This window comes from Nicotiana attenuata, unplaced genomic scaffold, assembly GCF_001879085.1.
Source record: "Nicotiana attenuata strain UT unplaced genomic scaffold, NIATTr2, whole genome shotgun sequence".
In the NCBI taxonomy this organism is placed as follows: Eukaryota; Viridiplantae; Streptophyta; class Magnoliopsida; order Solanales; family Solanaceae; genus Nicotiana; species Nicotiana attenuata.
The window spans coordinates 121,991-129,811 of NW_017671510.1; the positions used below are offsets into that span (position 1 = coordinate 121,991).

The window sequence follows — 7,821 nt, forward strand, 5'->3', positions numbered from 1 at the left end:
GGGGGGGGGGGGGGGGGGGGGGAACTTAAAATTTCATTTCCCTCCCTTTCCCATTCACCCTCTTTTAAGCCATATTAGTGCTTAAAAAACCCAACAGTTTTGTCACCTATAAATTAGTGGGTTCACATATATATAGTACTTAGTATCTTTTAATTTAATTTCACCTCCATTCAATCTCTCTTCCTCATACTTTGGCAGTGCAAAAAGCACTATCTGGCAACTTTTTCTGGCTTTTTTGTTGCCTCAGCGGTTGTTCTTTCTTGCTTTGCACTCACTGCTTATGGTGCTCTTTTCTCCTCCCTTCACCAAACTCTCCTACTCAATTCTTCCCCTTCACAAGGACAAGGTATGCTTCTTCTTTTTTCTTGCTTTCTCTGAATAATCTCTATATATCACCAGTCTTTTGGGTAATAGATCTTGTTAAAAAACGAAAAAAGAAAAGTATTCTAATTATATATCACTTGTAAATGACAAATTATGAGTTGGCTATCGACCCATAATTAATGAATTTAATTTTATACTCTGATAACTTGTACGCCCAATATAAAAATGTTTAATGAATTTAAGTTTACGATCTCCTAGTGGCTACCCGTTTCCGCAAAATATGAAAATGTTTTTTGTGTTATAAAACAACAAAAGAAGAAGAATAGTATTGCAGAGAAAAGTAGAGAGAGAGAATTCTTATTGATATGGGATGAATTACAATGGAATAGAACCCTCTATTTATAGGGAGAGGATGACTTAGCCACCAAGTAATAAACCCTAGAATCTCTCTAAATATAGACATTCACCATAAATAAAATTCTATTTATAACACTCCCCCTTGAATGTCTATTCAACAGATAATGTGCCTCGTTAAAACCTTAACTAAAATAAAACCCAATGGGAAAAAAAATTCTAGAGAAGGAAAAAGAGTACACATATCTAACAATACGTCTTTTGGTTGCCTCGTTAAAAACCTTGCAAGGAAAACCCAGTGGGACAAAACCTTGTAAGGGAAAAAGAGTGCTACTTGAATTAACTCCCCCTGATGAGATCATCAATTCACATCCTTGAGCCTTCGCATTGCAATCTTGTGCACCATCTTCAAGAGATCTTTGGTAGAGATTTGATGAACAAATCAAACATATTAACTTGAATGAATATATTGCACCTTGAAATCATCATTCTTGATAGATATATAATGTCTTCGTATAATGTCGTGGAATGGCTCTTCAATATCTCCATAGAGATTCTCGCTATCATATTATCATGCTTATAATTATAGCAAGATACATATATGCACAAATTGCACTGAAGATGTAGTACTTCATGACCATGAATTCTATATGCTTTAAGCAATTTAAATCCTCCATGGATTGTCATATAAGTTAAGTCACATAAGCCATATAATAGACTTTAGATTCATATCAAGTTTTCATGTCATGCTAGACATATAAGATATCGAAAACTGATTGCACGTACCATTGACTTTACACTTTCAAGTGTATGAACTGCATGTTCAAAACTATATGTCTTTCATATAAAACCAAATTCTACTTGAATTGTTTCTCTAGACTTAAGATGCTCATATATTTTTAGCGCTATCATAGATGTTGTCGACAAACATTTTATATCGGTTCCAACCTCCTTATTTTTCATAAGACATAACATAGAGATCTCTTCATTCACATATTCAGATACCTGAATCTCTCAGGAGATTTTATGAAGTGTTATGTCATGTGATCTTCTAGATCACTTGCTTCCTTTATTATGATCATTTTGATCATTTGCTCATCTTCTTTATCAAGAAGTTTATTTGAAACCGATTGTCTATATGCTTTAAGCTTACCATAGCTTTTGTCCTTCTAGGACTTAATAGGAGCATTTGCAATGAGAATATAGTTACTTTCTTTGGGTCAGCAAATGCGTCTGGCATGCTTTGCAATAAATTGCACATGAATTATCCTTTTATGAACTTCAAGTTCATATTATTTTATTCGGGGATCTAGATGTATAAATGATAATTCATTCCATGTAACTTTTTCTCAACTGTTGTATCTTGTCTCCCCCTCATGTTAGAAAAACTAACTTGTTTCCTCAACTTTGAGAACCCATCTTTGTGCGTTATGGTGTTAATCAAAATATACACCGCACATCAATAATAATAAGATGGAATTATTTGGTTCCTGACCCTGAACCACTTGTGAGGGGAGAATGTAATATACTTTCGTATATAACCTATATCAAACTGATATAGATAACTTTGTTCTCATAAGCAATTGTTTAGCTATTAAGTGGAGGCACTCAATAAATCATTTTGTTAAACCAACTGTGATGTAAACCAACTTATCAAGATGAACTATCTTGAATAAAAAATCTGGAAATTATGCTCTAAATCAAATTATTGAGCAAGTTACCTCGCAAACACCATGTTGCGGGTTAATAATAATCGCACATGTAACCATCTCATAGATGCATCTTATGTGGTATACATGGCAGGTGAATGGGCCCATATTCACCTTTGATATTTCCAGCATTCATGGGATTCAATCCCAATTTTAATTGGTCTATTAATTAATGAGAACAAGCAATGTAAGAGAATTCGTAAAGAACTTTCTAGTTCTTTAATATTTACCCATGTGAATTCTCTTTTATTTTTGCACATCATACTTGAATTAACATGGCTAAACCAATTATGCCAACTGGATAAATTATCAATATTGATAAACTTCAGGTTTACACCATGATGTGTGCAATTATGAATAAACTCCAAGTTTATTATGATATGGGTTTTTATATCAATAAATATCCACTTCATTGTGGTATTCTTTTGTTTATGTAGTACAAACTGGAGAATAAAGCGGGTAGCTTTTCACATACATATTACCCCGCTACAAGTTGTAGTAATAGAAGATATTAAATCTTTCCTTTATTTATAGTCTCAATATAATCAACCGCTTTCGCGTATACTTTGGAAACTGAATAAGTTTCTTTGAGACTTACTACAACACAATACCTTATTGGTAATCAATTGTGTTTCTCCAAAATAGTATAATTGGCTCTTGCAGAGTTCTCAATTAATTTTGTAGTACCACATATTCATCAACACCTACATGGTGAATATCTCTTTTAAAGAGAAAGTTATACCATTATGGTTATGGTCAAAATTATATGCAAGATCTGTTTCTTGCATTACCGCTGTCTTTTAACAATCACAATGCCAAAATATTTTAGCGTACAATAGGTACGTGACCAATGACCATTCATGCCATAATAATGATATTATTTTCTTATATCATCTCAAACCTTCTTTTAGAGGTGAGTGCGGTATATTCACTACCACTAGCACGTTCATATTCTTTGAAGAATGAATATGTATTCATACATCAGATGTTGTCACATTCACATCATGAATGGACCATAATCATCTATATGTGCTTTACAAAATCTCATGTCAAATCGATGACAAATATTTTTCACAGAGTGAACGATTATTTTGAGAATCCTTATTGTTCTCATTACCACAAATGATGACGATTATAATTTCGTCTATTGCCACGTCCATATCCATTGATACATTCATAGTGATAATTTTGTCTTCTTTCAGACTTATCACATACTGCTATCACATTCTCTTAAGGGAATGAGAATGGAGCAAATTCAATGGGACGGGTTTTCAATTCTTTGCCCACAATCATACATGAATTTGTCATGGCGAGGCATAAAAATTTTACCACTTCAGGTGGTTATAATTTTTTACAAACTCCATTAGAGTTATAATCAAACTTTGTTGTCGTTGCTTGTATTTAAAATCAAAGTATAGAATAAAAGAGAAAAATACAGTAAAATACTTACCTTAAATCCAGAATTTAATCATGAAGGAAGTTCACGGAATAATTGACAATCATTATGCTCAATCCCAAAGCTTCTACTCAATTGGTTAGAGTGTCGTGCTGATAACGTGTTATAAAACAATAAAAGAAGAAGAATAGTATTGCAGAGAAAAGTAGAGAGAGAGAATTCTTATTGATATGGGATGAATTACAATGGAATAGAACCCTCTATTTATAGGGAAAGGATGACTTAGCCACCAAGTAATAAACCCTAGACTCTCTCTAAATATAGACATTTACCATAAATAAAATTCTATTTATAACATTTTGAGTTTTTTCCCCCAGTTGCATGGGGGCAACTAAGCATGTTTAGCCAAGCTACCAAAAAAGTATTTTTGTTTAAAAATGCTTTTTGAAAAAATACTTTTGCAAAATTGTAATTTATGTTTGACCAATTCATTTGAGTATTACTTTTGCAAGCTCATTGTAATTGGCCAATCCTAAAAAAAAAAAATACTTTTAAGTATCACATTACCAAAAAGGACAGTAAAGGTTCAATTTGCAATTAGAAATATTTTTTAAAAAAATATTATGAAATTCAATTAAAAGATAAAATGTAACGTAAAAATATAAAATAACATTTTCAATTAATATAAAATATAGTTATTCCAAAGAAATAATATTTGTTTGGTATTACTTATGGTTTACACGATAATTTAAATATGTCAAAATATATCATTCAATAAAAATTTAAAATCTACTATTAGGAATAGGAAAAAGAGAATAAAAATATGATTAAAATAAAAAAGAAGGTATCGTAGAGATAAAAAGAAAAAGAAAAATATTAATTAATAAGGAATAATTTCAAAAATATAAATTTATTGTAAGGCTATTATTATCTTGAACAAATTAATTTTCTGCTTCTGCTTTTTGGAAGAAGTTAGAATTTGTAGCTTCTCCCCAAAATCACAAAATTTGCTTCTGCTACTGCTCAAAAGTACCTTTTCATCTTGACCAAATACCTTAAATTTTCCAAAAAGAAGTACTTTTGACTTCCCAAAAGCTTGGTCAAATAGGCTCTAAATTTGTATTTACACCGGAAAGTCCACATCTGAGGTAAAGCATCCCTTAATAAAGGCAACTTCACACCCAGTCTCAAATTTGAGACTTATAGTTAAAGGTGAAGGAGTATTTCCCGTTCTACCACAACAGTGGTAAATATGAAAATGTTAGGAAACCATGCAAGTTATTATATTTTTTTGAGTATATTCCTTTAATTAATGGGTGCTAGTATTGATACAGTGCTGCAATCTGGGGAAGGACAAGTGCCAGTAACATGGTCATTAAACAAGAGCAAACCAGCTGGAACAGACTCAAATTACAAGACAGTGGAGGTGAAATTATGTTATGCCCCAATCAGCCAAGTGGACAGAGGATGGAGGAAATCCGACGACAATCTCAAAAAAGACAAGTCTTGCAACTATAATATTGTCACAATGCCATACAATTCCTTAAACAACAGTTTCACTTGGACTATAGACAAGGATGTTCCCACTGCTACCTATTTCATAAGGGCATATGTTTATGACTCTACTCGGTGAAGAAGTTGCCTATGGCCAAACCACTGATTCCCACAAGAAAACCAACTTGTTCCAAATTTTGGCAATCACAGGCCGCCATGTTACTCTTGACATCTGCGCCGCCTGCTTCTCCGCTTTCTCCATTATCTCCCTTGTCGGATTCTTCTTTATTGAGAAGAGAAAGGGCAAAAGTTCTCGCCAAAAATTATTACCCTATATTTATTTATCCTCCATTATCATATCTAGATTTAATAAATGTGCCTTCCTATAACTTAGGTTTAAAGCGTAGTATCTAGCGTGTTATGTTTCATAGCTGTGTAAAATAAGTAATACTATAGTTACTGCTTTCATTAATTGAGGCAGGTAGATGTGACGATGAGCATTTAGAAAAGTAAGCATTGGTAGGTTTGGTTGTGTAACGTAACATTTGGGGGTTAGCTATATGAAAACGATAGGCTTGGAAAAAAGTTTGAGGCAATGACATTCAATTAATAGTAACTCGTGTGTTCAACATGTTTGTTCACACCACAATGGGACGTCGGGAGAAAGACTTTATTCATTACCATATTTTTCTAGAGTTTCTTTGTGGGGCCTGTTTTCTCTATCTTTGTAGGTGCCCAGTTGTTTGTCGAACCAGTAAAATATTGCTCCATTTCTACACTAAATATCTGCAATCTGAAGCTGTAAAACAAAAGAAATAACTCAACTATTCCAAACGATATTGCTGCTAATTGATAAAATGGATTTTACGCCAAAGATAAGTTGATCTTTCATACCATAATTCTGCATGTTGTACAGAGAAGGAAGGAATCACAAATTGTACAAGTTACCACAAAACCAACGGACTCAATTATGTGAAATCGAAAATTCCCATGTGATTTTTGACCCTCCCCAAAATTTTACCCATTTTAGCATGTAAATATTTAGTTTAGGCTTAATATTGCTATTTCAACTAATTTTTACTATTTTACTTTATTTTATTACAAGAAAATAAAAAATTACCAAAAACTAGGTTTATTAATATTTTATAGTCATTTTTAATCTTAAAAAAAATATACAAAAATAGTTTTATATTTTATAGTTTAGTTCAATTAATTAAAATTAGTTTTATATTTTTATATTATAATTGTACATAATTTTAGAAGAAAGAATTAGTTTTAGGTTGGTTTATCCCGTTTTTACAAATCTTATAGTACATTTTTTAGTCTTTGGCCCAAAATCCCTAGCTCATAGTTCCTAGACCATACCCCTAACCTAATCCCTACTCTATATAATACTACCTACACCACAAACACACCTTATACACATACAAAATACGACTCTTTACCTGATGAAGTCAACGAAGGATACCTCCTTCCTCCTCCATTAGAAACAGCCATAAACACAAAAGACCCTCTGTTTAACAAACAAAAACGACCTTCCACGCCCCTATACCATCGGCTGTGTTGAACCTATCTTCTACAGCACAAAGAGAAATGGCAGCATCTCGGTTAACTGAAAAAAATCAGCCAAAATATTGTCATAGCTAATTAAAATATCTCTTCGCCTTAACTCCGAACACCGTTTTTGTTTGCCAAAAAACGCAGCCATGAAACCAGCTGAAACGCCATTTTTGTTCCTCCTTTTCAACACCCAAAAACCAACTCAAGTGCAGTCCAAAAATTAACAACAACGAGCTGAAAAAAAACAGCCCCCAACCCGTCCTAAAATCACCTGAAACGTTCGAGTTTGAAGGTCCGTCGAGGTCGAGTTTTCCGGCGTGGTCTTGGGTTAATGGGTTTGTTCGAGGTCGCTTGTATAGTTTTGCGATCGAGTCGGTGCCAGTGGAGTTTTCCGTTCGAGTTCCGGCGAAAGTCCTTTGTTTCTTTCTAAGTTTTTGGATGCCGCTCTCATTTGAACAATATAATGGTTGTACAACTTTGCACGGAGATTTTATTATTCAATCACAATCTTGGCTCTGCTCTGAGGTTTTTTTTTCTCTTTCACTTTGTCTCTGATTTCTCATTACCAGTCAATATGTGCCTTATTAGATTTTGTCTATGTTATATTTTGAGCTGATTTTTATTGATTCTATATGGTCTTTTGTTGAGCTTAGTCTTAGAGGGACGTTTAAGTGGAGCATCTCCAATTTATGTTCTGTATTTGAAAACATAAAAGTTTATATATATCTCTGGTTACATGGGTTAATGATGCATTTCAATTGTGTTTTCTATTAGATGAGATATCTGTTGAGGGTCATATTTGTTTTCTTCTATTATGATTTTTTTTTGAGTTCATAGAACAAATGAGTTTAATGTTTGCAAACCAGTGACATCGATGGGTAAGCAGTCTGGTATTCTACTTGATACCTAATTAGTTTTAAAGATGAATATCCTTAGTTCTTTTTAATTGAATGTATTTCCTTTGAAAAAAATTGAGGCGTGCCA

At 32.9% G+C, this 7,821-nt stretch overlaps 1 pseudogene; it reads left to right on the forward strand.

The window, feature by feature from the left end:
• Positions 1 to 186: 186 nt before the first annotated feature.
• On the forward strand, positions 187 to 6,240 carry LOC109208704 (annotated as a pseudogene).
• The last annotated feature ends 1,581 nt before the right edge of the window (positions 6,241 to 7,821 follow it).